Source organism: Eublepharis macularius, chromosome 3, assembly GCF_028583425.1.
Source record: "Eublepharis macularius isolate TG4126 chromosome 3, MPM_Emac_v1.0, whole genome shotgun sequence".
Taxonomy (NCBI): Eukaryota; Metazoa; Chordata; class Lepidosauria; order Squamata; family Eublepharidae; genus Eublepharis; species Eublepharis macularius.
Window position 1 is genome coordinate 62,081,397 of NC_072792.1, and position 16,415 is coordinate 62,097,811.

The following is a 16,415-nucleotide window of genomic DNA, read 5'->3' on the forward strand; positions in this document are numbered from 1 at the left end:
TATTGGACCGGAAAAAATATAAAGTGCTAATTCAGATCTTGAAGGACATGAAAATCAGGTACAGATGGGAGTTACCAGAAGGAGTGTCCTTTGAGTTTGGAGGGGTCAAAAAACGTATCAGATCTGAGCGAGAGATGGAGCAATTTATTAAGGACAATGAAAAAGACTTACCAACAAGATTATGAGCATGGAATGTAAAGTAATATCTTGGAATGTAAATGGACTAAACTCACCGAATAAGAGGAAAAATATTTTTCACTGGCTACTAAAACAAAAATGTGATATTGTTTGTTTGCAAGAGACCCATATTAGAAAGCAGGATGTAAAATATTTAAAATCTGGAAAATTGGGCAAAGAATTTGTAGCGGCCTCCAACAAGAAAAAAAGAGGAGTGGTGTTGTACATAAAAGAGGAGCTACAGCCAAAATTTGTTATGAGAGATGTGGAAGCCAGATTTGTAGCAGTGGAATGTATTTGGAATTTAAAGAGAGTGTTGGTAGTTGGACTTTATGCACCTAACGGTGCAAAAGAAAGCTTCTTTGAGGATTTGAGGAAGCATCTAGATGACCTTTCATATGACCAGATAATTCTTGCTGGAGACTTCAATGGAGTGACAGACTTGGAACTAGATAAAAAGACTACAACGGCACAAAAGAAAAGAGGACTATTGCCAAAGCTCTTTTTTGAGTTGATTCAACAAGAGACTCTCGAAGATGTATGGAGGAGAGAATATCCTAAAAGTAGACAGTTTACTTTTTATTCTGCAAGGCACTCTACATTATCAAGAATTGACATGATCTGGGCCTCAAAAGACTTAGCGTTATGGACTAAGGAGGTAGAAATAATGCTGATGGTAGGCTCAGATCACAACCCAATTATGTGGAAACTAGGAAAAAGGAGAAAGAGGAAAGCATGGAGAATAAATGAGGACTTGTTACAGGAAAGAGAGAATATGGAAATATTGAGAAGAGAGACAAAGTTTTTTATACAATATAATGTGAATAAAGAAGTACCAACCAATAAAGTTTGGGATGCTTATAAGGCGGTTATAAGGGGCATACTAATGGACTTAAATTGTAGAGCAAGAAAGAAGAAAGAGGAGAAAAGACAAGAGATTGAGGAGAAAATAAAAGCCAAAGAAATACAGCTAAAAAAGAGACCAGGGAAAAAGAAATTATACCAGGAAATTAAAATACTCCAAGAGCAGCTAACAGCAATGAGTAATAAAGAATTGGAGTGGAATCTTAAAAGACTGAATCAAAAAGCGTTTGAGGGTGCCAACAAACCTGGGAAGTACCTGGCATGGCAATTGAAGAAGAGAAGGGAAAAGAAAATAATAAACAAAATTTGTGAAGACAACAAAACGTATCTGGAGCAGACTACCATTAGTAGAGCCTTTTATAAATTTTACGCTAAGCTGTACAATAAGAAAGAAGTAAATAAAGAATCAATAGCGACATATCTGGAGAAAACCAAACTTCCAGAAATCTCGGAAGCTTGGAGAAATAAATTGAACAGTGAAGTAACTGACGAGGAAATAAGCAAGGCAATACAATCCGCAAATCTAGGAAAGGCGCCAGGGCCAGATGGACTTACGGCTAAATTTTATAAGACAATGGCTAATGAACTGGCACCATTCCTAAAAGAGGTGATGAATGGAGTTTTTAGGGATCAAAGGATTCCAGACACTTGGAGTGAAGCGAACATATCATTGATCCCAAAAGAGGGCCAAGACTTGACTAACGTGAAAAATTACAGACCTATATCGCTACTTAACAATGACTATAAAATTTTTGCGAAGATATTGGCGGAGAGACTGAAGGGATGGCTCTCGGAAGTTATAGAAGAGGAACAAGCAGGCTTTTTGCCAGACAGACAAATAAGAGATAACTTAAGGACAGTGATCAATGCTATTGAATATTATGACAAGCGTTGTGATAAAGAGGTTGGTTTCTTCTTTGTTGACGCTGAAAAGGCGTTTGACAATTTAAACTGGGACTTTATGTTTGCCACTATGGAAAAGCTACAATTGGGAGAAAGATTCATCAGAGCAATCAAGGAAATTTACAGAGACCAGACTGCAGCAATTGTGGTGAATGATGAAGTGACTAAGAAACTGACGATTAGTAAAGGAACAAGACAAGGTTGCCCGTTGTCTCCACTGTTGTTTATTTTAGTATTGGAGATTCTGATGATACAAATACGACAAGACGAGGAAATTCGAGGAATAAAAATAAAGGACTATTCATACAAGGTCAGAGCATTTGCGGATGACATAATGTTAATTGTAGAGGACCCACTGGAGAACATGCCAAAAGTGATAGATAAGATCAAGGAGTTTGGAGACTTGGCAGGTTTCTTCATTAACAAAAAGAAGTCAAAGATACTATGCAAAAACATGACTAAGCAGAAACAACAATTGTTAATGGAAACAACGGATTGTGAAGTAACAAGCAAGGTGAAATATTTGGGAATTGAACTGACTGCAAAGAATATAGATTTGTTCAAGAATAATTATGAAAAATTGTGGATTCAGATTGAGAGAGACTTGATTAAATGGAATAGGCTCAATCTGTCATGGTTGGGTAGGATTGCAGCGGTTAAAATGAATGTGTTACCAAGAGTGATGTTTTTGCTACAGACAATACCAATCATCAGAGACTCTAAACAATTTGAAAAATGGCAGAGGAAAATATCAGATTTTGTATGGGCAGGCAAGAAGCCTCGAGTGAAAATGAAAGTTTTACAAGATGCAAAGGAAAGAGGCGGAATGCAACTGCCCAACCTGAGACTTTATCACGATGCAATCTGCCTAGTTTGGCTGAAAGAGTGGATGACATTAAAGAACAAGAAACTATTAGCCCTAGAGGGATATAAAAAAATATTTGGATGGCATGCATACCTATGGCATGACAAAGTAAAGGTCAACTCGATGTTCCTGCACCATTTTGTACGGAGAAGTCTATATACAATCTGGAAGAAGTATAGAATTTATCTACAAGAAGGAACTCCTTGGTGGGTGGTTCCATATGAGGTGATAGACCCGAGAGCTGTTGATAATGAACGACAATGTTTAACTTACAAAGAAATAACTAAAATAGAAGCATCTAAACTTAGAATAAAGACGCAAGAGGAACTATCACCGAACTACGATTGGTTCCAGTATAGACAGATCAGAGATTTGTATAACTCGGACTCTGTAAAAGGAGGTATACGAATAGAGAATTCGGAACTAGAGCAGACCCTTTTTAAAGAGGACAAGAAGAGAATATCTAAGGTATACCAAGTACTGTTGAAATGGTATACTGAGGATGAGACAGTTAAAACACAAATGGTGAAATGGGCTATAAATTTTAATAAAGAGATAACAATGGAGGCATGGGAATACTTGTGGAAGACTACAATGAAGACAACGACATGTACAAATATTAAAGAGAATATTTATAAAATGATCTATCGTTGGTACATGACACCAAAGAAGATTGCGCTAGGGAATTTGAACACTTCTAATAAATGCTGGAAATGTAGGAAGCATGAGGGCTCCCTCTATCATATGTGGTGGTCGTGTGAGGTAGCTAGGCAGTACTGGGGGGAAATAATAAGAGAAATGAGTGAAATTTTACAATTTCAAATAAATAAGAACCCAGAACTCCTGCTACTAAACTTGGGAATGGAGGGAATTCCAGCCCATCATAGGACGTTGATATTTTATATGACAGCAGCAGCCAGACTTTTGTATGCGCAAAAATGGAAAGTACAAGAAGTGCCAACTATTGAAGATTGGATCTACAAATTGCTGTATATGGCAGAAATGGACAAGATGACAAGAAAACTGAGAAATCTGGACTCAGGGCAGTTTAACACAGACTGGGAGAAGCTGAAACAATATCTGGAGAAGAAATGGGAGGTGGGAGGAAAACTGTGGCAGTTTGAGAACTACTGAAGTATAATAAAATGTAGAGGGGGGTGACTTTACCGGGGGGGGGGGAAGAGATAAATGTGAATTTATAAGCAGTTAGATTAACAGATTGATATATATATAGATATATATAGGTTAATAAATAGAATATTGATAGAAAATAATTAATGATAAGGTTTAAATATAAGGATTGAGTAACCAACAATATTTTCTTTCTTTGATAAGATTTGTATAATGCACCAAACTGAATGTATAGACGAGTCAAATTGATTGACTATGCGATGAGTTATATAGAATTACCATAAAAAGATAGAATGAGTAATATATAGAGAATAAGTCAAATTGTTTGATTTAAATGTGTAAGATCTTTATGGTTTATGATATATAGGTTTATGATATATAGAAACATTCAAAATTGGAAAATGGGATAAATTGCTTATCCAAGATGGAAACAAAGACTTACAGTTTGGGTATACAACAAGAAAAGTAGTTAAGGATGTACTGCTTAGTATAATGGAGAATATGTATTTGTTTTAGATAGAGGAATTTAATAGAAGTAAGGGAAAAGGGACAAAGGGTGGGAAAGCTGTTGGAAGTCAACAAAAGGGGGGGGAAAGGGAGGGGGTTAGAAATGAAAAATTTGGGGAAAATTGAATGTAATGTAAAAATAACGGATTCTAACCCAATAAAAAATTTTTCAAAAAAAAAAAATATTTATGAATCTGATTCATTCTTACCCTAGGTTCGTAGTAGCCAATGCCAATTCCATTTATATAATACATTAAAAATAAAATTTATAGAATATATTAAAAATAAAATTTAATTAAAATGTTTGAACACTTAATTAATTTAAACTTCCACCTATTAATATATATATATTTAAATCACCCTGTATCAATCTAAAAATATGTCAGTCATATACATACAGCAGGGCCAGGTCAGCTTCAGGAAAAGCCTTTCTTTAAAAGCTCTGTTTTACGGGCCTCTCTGAAGGCCAGTAGGATTGACATTTGATGAATTTCTGCAGGATGCTGTTCCACAATTGTAGAGCTGCCACACAAGAGTGCTCTTTCAGATCTAGATTTACAGCAGGGAAGGACTGGACAAGACTGTTGGCCAGTGTGACAATAGCTGTAAACCGGGAAAGACAGTCCCTAAGATATGTGGCTGCAAAAGTGTTTTAAAGGTAATAATCAGTAGTTTGATTCAACAGGGGAAAAAAATAAGTAGCCACTGCATTTTCTTTGGAATCAAAGTGATATGCTCAAATTTGTCCACTCTACTGAGCAGATGAGTAACTAAGTTCTACACAAGCTGAAGTTTCTGAAGCCTTCCAAGGACAGCCCTGAGCAGAGCACATTATAATAATACAACCTTGAGAATATGGTAGCACAGGATCAGACAGGCTAAATCTACACAGGAGGATAATTTCTAAACCAGACACAACTGAATAAAACTCTCCAAGCCCCAACCTCCACTTGGTTCTTAAAAAAAAGAAAGAAATGAGGTCCAGAAGAACCCCAAGACCTTTACTATGATCTGATAAATAGAACTTCAATCCATTCAAAACACGAAATCTTATCCTATCTACATTCAGCATCATAACCATCTTGTCTGCATTCAGTTTAAGATTGCTCCATTCACTTGACCATCTTATAATTAATAAAATATACAGTTGTACATCATCAGCATATTGATGACACCCAGCCCCAAACCTATTTATGATGCCATTCAGTGGCCTGATGTAAATGTTGAACAATATAGGTGATACATGGGAACCCTGACACTCCTATCAGGCATAAAAGGCAAAAACATTGAAGTGCTATACCTGTAACACCCATCTCCTTTCCTAGCTAATAAAAAAGGAACACCATATTGAATGCCGCAGAAAAGCCTAACAAAATAGGTAGGGAAGATATACCCTTCCCTAAATGAAGTCAGAGATCATCTATTAGTGCAATCAATATTGTGTCTGTCCTAAAACTAGCCCTGAAGATTGCGCATGTCTAAAAAAAGTCCTATAGTCGGCCAATACAGTTTTTGCCAAAGAAAATGTTGTTTTAAAAAATTCCCCGTCTTATCCTGGCAAGACTAGAAGATTCGGGAAAAACAAGATTTGTTTTGTATGCGATGGCCTTTCATGACACCAAAGTCTGTACTCTAGCTGGTGAGATCTCCTTAAAATTATGCAAAGAAAACTAACAAGAGAATATTTCTGATGCCCCTGGTTCTGGATCTGTTTTTAACCAGATAATTTGTGATTTTATTGACAAAGAATAGCAGATGACAAATCACCCTAAATAATTTACCTAGAAGCTATTCTGTTGATTCTGTTCTCTAATGGGAGAGAAGAGAGTTTTCTTTTCACCACCATCACTGCCATTTCACAGGCAAGTGAGGTAAGCTTTGACTGATTCAGCAAGTAGGGGTGTGTGTCTGGCCTTCTGCTCTGGCTATATAGCCAGATTTATGCCGATACAGCAATGCTAGATGAAATGAGAGAATCCCAGATTGGATCCAGGAAGCCAAATCTTGATGAGCTGAATTAAACTGGGTTAATTTGGTTTAATCCAGCAAATGGTGGAGACTGTCTTGCAGTGGCTTCTCCCAGTTTTTCTCCAGTCTTTGTGGGGGGGAGGCAAGACTGTCTCCTTCAGCCCCTGTCCTCAGAGCTCCCCATGCTTCCAGCTGGCTGCTCTCCCCGCCTCTCTTCCTGTTGACTTCTGTCCCCCACCAGCCTTTCTTGTGCCTCTCCCCTGCAACAGAGCTTGCCTCAGCACTGAGCCATTTTGCACTGCTGCCCTCTCGCTGCTGTCTGTTCTACCTTTGCTGCTGTCTGCTTTTCTCTGCCTCCACCCCTGAGCTACAAAACTACCCTTCAAGCTGCCTTTTAAACTCTGCTGCTTTAATTTAATTTCTTTGCTTCAGTTTGAGATTCTCTGGTTTGAAATTCAGATTCTCTAATTTGACTGCTCCATTGCTGTAGTTTGGTTCTGTTCTTTTTTGTTGGCTCAACTTGGATAGGGAGTGGGATTTGCATTGGGACTGGCTTTTGGCCAGGGGTTGCCTTTACTTAAGCATTTTCTTTGCCTGGAAATATTTCCCCTGTTAGGGAACAATAGAGATTGTTAGGGGATCATACAATTTGTATCGTGGGTCCAATTTTCCTGAACCTTGGGAGGGGGAGGTCTTTACTAGACAGGAAGGAGTAAGTTCCCTCCAAATGTGGTGGAGTTTGTTTGTTCCCTGGATAGTTTTGCCCATAATTTATGATGTATTCATGATGAAATGGTTGGTGTGTTATTAGCATGGGACCACTTTATTAATACCTATTTATTAGCTTTATTGTGTATTATTGTCGAAGGCTTTCATGGCTGGAGAACGATAGTTGTTGTGGATTTTCCGGGCTGTATAGTCGTGGTCTTGGCATCTTCAGAGGTGTAGCACTTGTGACACTGAGAGATCTCTTTTTGGTGCTACACCTCTGAAGATGCCAGCCACAGCTGCTGGCAAAATGTCAGGAACTACAATGCCAAGACCACGGCTATACAGCCTGGAAAATCCACAACAACCATTTATTATGTATTGTTTGATGAATTTAGCATTCATTCCAATTAGGTCCTCAGTGGTGTTTCCCCTTTGTTTGTAGTTTGGTCTCTTACCAAGGTAGCCTCTCTTTTTTTTGTTGCTTAGCCAGAGGGAATAATAGCCATATAAATTCAGGATTCTCTAATCTTGCCAAAACAGATTAGAGAATCTGACTCAGATTTCAGGGGTACCAAATTTTTATGGTGTCCCTAAAACCCGGATCTGAATTTTTTTTTGTACACACCCCCCCCCCAGCAAGACTGTTCCATTAAACAGTGTGCTACTCATCTCTAATCCTTTAAAGCTTCTGCATTCATACACAGTGGTAAAACCTCCAAGAAACAACTCTAAAATTTCTCAGCTCAATGTTCCACTAACAAGGCTTCTGAAGACCCACTGCAGAGACTCCCAAACCTACCCAGAACATTTTAGAAATCAACTGGATCCAGGTCTCCAAGATGGACTCTTGTATTCTAATTGGCCCACAATGAGAAGGGAATGCAAGGCTCAATTATGCCTTAATTCATCACAATACATGTCTTCAATCATACAAAAAGTCCTTTCCCTATTTAATTTCTAATAACAATAATATTTTATGGCTAAGTTTGCAGCATTTTCTTTACAGAAAACTGGTACCCAACTTAATAACACACACCAAAGAGCTAGGACATCCTGGTGTGAAATCAATCAGAAGTGAACACTGGGAAGAAATAAATAGGCTACCATTCTGTAGTTTGTTTTGGCTTTTTTTCTAACTCTCTGCTATAGTTTTGTCTGCTTTGTATTGATTCTTTGTCTCTTCATGCCTGCTTAGACCTGCCTAAATCTGCAGCAATCAGTTAAACATCTTCTTCCTTGCAAAGCAAAAATCTTGCAAAAAAGAATTAGTATATTTGCAGGGATAGAAAAAGAAACAAGAATAAAACAATGAATGAATGAATCAAAAGAAATGTACAAGAGAAATCACAGAGTCACACAACAGAAGTGTGAACCCAGCTTTCTTCTAGTGTTGTGACTTTATTTACAGCCATATATTGAGAGAATCAAATCTGATTAATCCATCCATCTTGCTCCTCCCCTCTCTGCCATACTTCAGGTGTTGTCTAAGCTACATATTCATGCTACATGCTAAGATACATATTTATGTTGATTCATTCATTTAATATCGAATACATTAAATAAAGGAAACATTTTTAAAGTACAGAAGTATCCTAGAGATATTGAAGGAAGGTTTCTTTGTAACATCACATCCACTCAGTAATCCCAGTATGACCTTTTCTCTCACTTGGAGTTTGATCCTGGAGAGGAAACATATGTTAGCATAAAACACAGTAATAATAGCTCCAAATTGATCTAAGAAGATTACGTTTGTCTAAAGACATAGATAATTGTACTCTGCATTTACATCTTTGATTGGAATTTGTGGAATGCCAAAGAAAGAGAAGTTTAAAATCAACTAACAGCAAACATTCACACATATATGTTTTTTGTTCCCTTATAGACTGGTTTCTAACTATCACAGTCTCCAGATTATACCATTGTACATTTCACAGCAAACATTGTATTAATGAAGGGGAACTGGCTAGGTTGCATTTGTCCACCAGAGATCATAAAAAGACTACAGAGGGACACAAAATAAAAAAGGAGGAACAGCCTGATAGACAGGGATAGCTGGGTTTGCAGCAAACCAAATTCTCCACTGTTTCAGTCTATGTTGCCAAAAAAATGGTGGTTGCTGCCTAGGGATGATGGTAAGGAGAGGAAAGGAGGCATGGCGACAAACTCAAACCACAACAGTAACTGGGATGAAAACAGGCCACAACTTTATTGATTACAGCAGGAAAAATAGCATTGGCAATGCATATGGATCAGATCCCCAGAACACATTGGCTGACCCACCTGCTAGCCAATGACCCTCACCCTCCCAGACCCCAGCTGAGGGGGGAAACCAAGGAGTGACATTAAGGGGGAGATCACATCGGTATGCACCCCTTTGAGATTCCCCTGCCACCTGGGAATGAGCATGCCCTGGCAGCCCCCAAGCTGGGCACGCACCTCCATAACTCACTCCCAAGATTCCTTATGGGAATCCTCTTACCAGGGAGACAAGGCCCTCTGGCTCCATCTCCTCCAAAAGGGGGATCTGATCCAATGCAACAAACCACAAAAGTATGACTAAGTTGTGACAGACTATACTGAGAAGACAAGAACAAATGAGGGAGAGGTGGGTGGGCTTCGCTGCTGATAGCCAAAGTGAAAAGCAGAGAGCCAGCATCTAATTAAATACCTAGCTGCTGGACCTGAGTGAAAACTGCTCAACAAAGGTCCAGATCCAGGCCCCGCCCCCTCCCAGAGCTGCACCTGATTGGGTGGCCAGGGATTTGAAATTATTGGTCCTCCAGGTGATCCCAGCAGCTCTGATAGGGCAGCTGGGAAAAGAATGCTGAAAAGGCACAGGCCCGCCCGGGGAAGACCAGGCAGACCCTCCAACATGGCAGCCACCATGCTCCGTCCCTCTCCCCCTCCCAGTGTGGCAGCCTGGGCCCCAGGTAAGTCTGGTGCCCGTCAATTCTCATAATTCCTTTCTTGGAGTTTGCATTAAGATGCTTGTTCCAATCTTCATTAGCAAAGTTTGCTTAAATTATTGGGGTGGAAAAGCAGACAAATTAGACATAGCAGGTGCTGGTTTTTAACTTTAATTACACTTTAGTTACTCTTTTAATAAATATTTCTTTTCACCATTAGTATATATTTAAAATTATGATTTTTAGTTCCAATATGCATTACCATATATTTACCCATGTTATTGTTCATTTGTCCATTTTAAAGAGCTCCTCCTGTAGCTCTTCAAAATCTACTTTGGCTTTCACCATCCTGAGTACTTTGATATCATCTGCAAACTTGGCTACTACTCTGAGATCACCCCATTTCAAATAATTTATGAACAAATTAAATAGTGCCAGTCCCAATATCAAACCCCAAGGAATCCCACTTTTCAATTCCATCCATTGTGAGGACGGTCGTCGATTTATTCCTACTCTATACATCGTGCCATTTAACCATCTTCTAATCCATAAGCAGACTACTCAACGAACTCCAAGAGACTGATGAGGACTAACGCTTGCAGAAGCCATGCTGATTTTACTTCAGCAGACTTTGTTCCTTGATGTGCTTAATAACTCTAACAGTTTCTACTAATTTACCTGGAACAGGTGTTAGGCTAACCGGCTTTTAAAAATTGGGGTGATGTTTGCTATTTTCCAGTGATCTGGCACAGAGGCCAGTTTTAGCAACAAGTAAGTTATACTGGTTGGTAGGTCAGCAATTTCACATTTGAGTTCTTTAAGAGCCCTCAGATGTATGATATCTGGACCAGAAGACTGACTGGCTTTCATCTTGTCAAATAGTCCTGGAACTTCTCTCAACTCTTCAACTTCATTCAGTTCTTCAGATACCCTTACCAAAAAACAGTGGTTCTGAAATGGGGATGTGCCCCACATTTTCCGCAGTGAAAAAAACATGCAAAGAATTCATTCAATTTTTCTGCCAACTTCCTTAAGCAATCCTTGTTACTCCTTAGTCATCCAAAAGCCCAACAGCCTCCCTAGTTGGTTTCCTGCTCATGATATATTTGAAGGAATGTAATTGTTTGTCTTAATGTTTTTGGTTACCTGCTCCTCAAATTCTCTTTTTGCTTGACTTAATTTCAATTTACATTTGTTTTGCCAAAACAGTCTTTCTGTCCACCTTGATTGGCAAAACTTTCCATTTTTAGAAGAAGCTTTGTTTCCCATTAATGTATTCCTTGACAACGCAGGCATCCTTTTAGACTTGGTACCTTTCCAGATCTAAGTATGCATTCTATCTGGGCTTCAATTAATGTCATTTAAAATAATTTCCAGGAATCTTGGAGAGATTTGACTCCTAATTCTCTTTTTTAACTTCTTTCTGGTCCCCTCATTTTAGCAAAGCTCCCTCTTCTGAAATAATAACTGTTTTTAAAATTGGGGTGGAGATAGGGCTGCTAGGTCCCTCTATCCTCCCAGCGGGAGGTGGGAGACCCATCACCTACCTCATCTTCTATTCCTCGCAGGCTTTGCACAGGGTCTGTGCGATGACATTACTTCCAGGAAGTGATGTCATTGCACAGGCTGCGGCCACCCTGGGAGCGCTCCTGTGATCTGGGGGGGGGGCAAGTTGGGCCTGATTCAACCTGAATTGGGCTGGATTGAGCCCAAATCGGGCCGGATTCAGGCTGGTTCACTCTGGATCAGGCTGCTGCAAAGCGCGAGAGTGCTCTCTTGCTCTGCAGCAGCCCGATCCAGACCCATTCAGGCCTGAATTGGCCTGGAACAGGCTGCTGTGGAGTGTAGGAGTGCTCCTGCACTCTGCAGTAGCCCGATCCAGGCTTGAATCACCCCAGATTAGGCCCAAATTGGCCTAGATCAGCCTGGAATGGACCTCTGTGGCCCATGGGAGTGCTCCTCACTCTGCAGCCACCTGTTCCAGGCCAATTCAGACCAATCCAGGCCAATTTGGGCCAGGCAGAGAGGGCAGGACGGAGGGAACTGGGCAGGGCTGAGGGGCAGATGGCAGGGGAGGAGGAGGAGGAGGTGGGAACAGAGCCATGCCAGGAGAGACCCACCCAAACGGGCCCACTCAATCTCTGGGACTCGTTGGTGGGCTGTGTGGTTGGCGGCAGCACAGTGGGCCCGCCTCTCACAGTGGAGGACTCAGTGAGGGCCATGGTGCAAGAGTACCTTGTGGAGCCCAGAGAACCCCCCCCCCTTCCAACCTGTTGGAGTATTGGCTGAGTAAATCCACCATACCTGTCCATTGTGGCAACCAATATCCGGTCCTGCCCTCCCACCAGCGTGCAGAGCGAGCGGGTGTTCTCCCAGCTGGGAGATCTCCTCCATCCCCACTGCGCTCATCTGCACCCAGGACTTGTGGACATGTTGACCTTCATCAAGATCAACTTCCACCTGCTGAGATATCCCACCATGAACCTGGACCCAGCTGGGCTCTGAGCCACCCCAGTCCATTGTGGTTCTAGGCCAAGCTCCTCTGCAGCGGGCTCAAGATCTCTGGCCCGCTGCCTGGCTCCAGGACCAAAGCTATTCACTGCTATTACCTGTCCCGTGGCTGCTCATGTCAGGTTTCTGTGAGTGGTAGTGTTGTGCTCTATCCCGCCTCAGTTCTCAGGGCTGCTTCCAAGGTCTGGTGCCAAGCTCAGTGGGTTTCTCGGCTCATGGCTCGCAAATGTTGGGGGCTTCCCAGTCCTGCTGTGCAATGTGGCCAGGAATCCTTTGTCCTCCTCTCCCTGAAAAGTTCCCGGTTCCTCTTCAAACCTCTCCCTCTCTAGAACCCTTCTCAACGACCTCTCCTGTCCTGTCCATCCCATCCTTTCCGCAAAGGCAGGAAGGTGAGTGATGTTAGCAACAGCCTCCACTAAGACACAGGAGGGGCGGACAAGCAGTCTGCGTAATCCTTCACGGTGGATATTGGAGTCTTCCTTCCCGGTCCTTCTCAACAACATGGCTGGTAACCCTTTGTCCTCCTCTTCCTGTCAAGCTCACTGGAACCGCTCAGACCCCTCCCAATGACCTCTCATGTCCTGTCCATCTCATCCTTTCCATGAAGGCAGGAGTCCTCCTCTCCCTGACAAGTTCTCAGTCCCTCTTTCAACTGTTCCCTCTCTGGAACCACTTCGACCCTATTCAACAATGTCTCCTGTCCATCCCGTCCTTTCTGCAAAAGCAGGAAGGTGGGTGATGTCAGCTGCTGCCGCTTCTAGGCACGAGGGACAGCTTGGCAGCTGTCTGGCTGGAGGGACCCTCAATGGCATCAGCATACGCTGCAATGCCGTCTTGTCTAGGTTGCTGAATCAGCTGCCACGTCCATGATGGCAGGACAATGGGTGATGCGAGGGGCAGCCCACAGCTCCCCACGTGGGCACCTACTTGTTTGCCCACAATCCCCTTTCCTAGGGGAACTGATGCCTCCCCCATCCTCCACTGCCTCGATGGCCAGCATGTAAGCCTCCACTTCAACATGCTGGGGGTGGGCCCCACCTTCGACCCTTGGTTCTTTCCTTCCAACTGTCTATTGATGAGACAACCAAGATATTTGGGCAATATACCTGTCTCCCCAATATCCCTGCACATGGTATCTGTCTCTCCTGTCAATCTAATACAGGTATTCCTATCCTATCCTATCCTATCCTATCCTATCCTATCCTATCCTATCCTATCCTATCCTATCCTATCCTATCCTATCCTATCCTATCCTATCCTATCCTATCCTATCCATCTATGCATCTGTCTATCAAGAAACCTATCTATCTCATGTACCTAACTGTCCATCGCTCCACGTCCAGCCTGTGTGTTTGGGCGGCAACAGCCTCTTCACCAAGAAAGGTGCGGAAAACATCGGCACCGATGCCATGATGTCCCCATCTGATGACATATTTTGGTTTCTCTGACCCTAACCCTAACCCTTACCCCCCGCCCCCTAGAGGGGAGGCGGCCTGCCACCGCCTCCCCAAGCCTGCCAGGCCCGGCAGCCACCGACATCACCCACCTTCCAGCCTGCTCCAGAAAGTACTCTGAGACCTGGCATGCAGGCACATGGGGGTGCCACTGGCGGGTGGCCAGACACCCCTCACTCCCTAGAGGGGAGGTGGCCCACCACCACCTCCCTGAGCCCGCCAGGCCCGGCAGCCACCGACGTCACCCACCTTCCAGCCTGCGCTGGAAAGTATTCTGAGGCCTGGTGGATGGGCACATGGGGTTGCCACTATCAGTTGGCTAGACCCCCCCACTCCTAGAGGGGAAACAGCCTGCCACCACCTCCCTGAGCCTGCCAGGCCTGGTGGCCACCGACATCAGCCACCTTCTGGCCTGTGCCGGAAAGTACTCTGAGGCCTGGTGGGCAGGCACATGGGGGTGCCATATGGGGGTGCCACCGGTGGGTAGCCCGACCCCTGCCCCCTAGAGGGGAGGTAGCTCACCATCTCCCTGAGCCCACCAGGCCCGGCAGCCGCCGACATCACCCACCTTCCAACCTGCACGGGAAAGTACTCTGAGGCCTGGCAGATGGGCACATGGGGGTGCCGCTGGTGGGTGGCTAGACCCCCCACCCCTAGAGGGGAGGCAGACTGCCACTGTTTCCCTGAGCCTGCCAGGCCCAGTGGCCGCCAATATGACCCCTCTCCCTGGCTCCCGGAAGATGGTCTCTGTGAGGCCTGGTGGGCGGGCACAAGGGGGGTGCTGCCAGCGAGCAGCCAACCCCCCCCCACCCCTGAGAAAGGGAGGCAGCACACCATGGGATTCCTCCACTTGTAAATGGGGCCAAAGTCAACTGGCTCCAATTGTATCGAATTGGAGTTTCCTGGGGGCGTTGGATTTGGGAATGTATAACTCCAAGATCCCTATTGCAATTTTGACCAAACTTGGGTGATGGCTACAGGAGAGCCTGCTGAACACTCCCTGTGAATATGTTCTCTCCAAGTGCCAAAGGGGCTGTTCTGCTCCCCATGAACAACGAACAACGAATATGTTTGTTAAACGGGTCGTGTTCATCAATGTTAATTGTTGGTTGTTCGTGAATGGCAACGAACAATGAACATCGTGTTCATTTTTTTTTTTTTTTTGCCGTTCGTGCCCATGTCTACCCACACTCTGTGGCCACCTGTTCCAGGCCGATTCAGGCCAATCCAGGCCAATTTGGGCCCAAGCCTGGCTGAATAGGGCTCAGGCGAGGGCCCTGCGCTGCCTGGGAGTGCACCCCCTGGAGGCCTATGCCTCCCTCACCAGCCAGGTAAGCAGGGGCAGGGGGTGGAGGGTGGAAGCAGGGGCCTGGAAATGCTAGGCGGAGACTTCCTGTTGACATGGCTGCCAGGTCTTTCTGGCGATCAGAAGAAGTGTAGGGGTGGTACTTACCTGGACATAGTATTTTAGACTAATTCTTAAAGAATTGGCCCTGGCAAAAAGCATGTTTGCACTGCTACGCTCTGCACAATAACATCACTTCTAGAAGTGATGTCATTGCACACGGGGCTGGGAGCATGTGTATCTGTTAGACTGGGCTGCCTGCCAGTTACCACTGACAATCACTGAGTGGCCTGCATCTTCCCACCAACTGCCAGCAATTGGCGGGCACAGGGCAAACCTCTGGAGAGTTTGCTTGTCAGTGGCAACCCTACCTTAATAGCATGACGGTCTCTGTTCTCAATCAATGGAACAAAATTTATCCCTCTCACCACAAGTCTTTAATAAGAAGCAGTGACTGTAACTCTAGCTCCTCTCAATTAAATACTGTCTGAGAGAAAAACATAGGAAACAGCTAAAAAACCTAAGTAAACCAGAATCTCTCCTCTCACTGGCAAGATCAGATCTTTGGAGATATTATTTTACACTATTATCAGTTCAATCTGCTTCTAGGAACTTAGACTAGACCTTTGTCATAGCAAAGTGAAAAAGAGCCATCTCATGACAGGAAACCTCTTTCCTTATGATGGAACATACTTTTCTAGGCATTACTACTGCCTTAAGTCAAAAGATGTCTTGAATTGCAAAATAGCTCTAGTTAATTTACGAGGGCCAAGGTCATGATGACAGAATATAAGCCTTTACTGAAAAAGAGATTTGGGGCCTAGGGCCTAGGTCTGATTAGTAGACTGCAGATACTTAGATAGATCTTAGGCCAGAGCAGACTAGCAGATAACTGATGTGTACATAGGTTTGTATTAATATGCATGTTTAACAAAGGCTCATGGGGCATGCATTTGAAAGGGCCACCATGACTGGGAAGGATGGTATAAAGCAGGATTGGGCTGGCTGAAAAGACTGGGCAGGAGAGAGGAGCACTGAAAGTGGTGCTCTTTGAGAAGCGAAGCTTGCTTCCA

The 16,415-nt window shown here is 43.3% G+C and overlaps 1 protein-coding gene across 2 annotated transcripts in view; it reads right to left on the bottom strand.

The window, feature by feature from the left end:
* NLGN4X (neuroligin 4 X-linked) overlaps positions 1–16,415 on the bottom strand; it is a 256,836-nt gene that overhangs the window by 46,054 nt on the left and 194,367 nt on the right. The window lies entirely within an intron of this gene.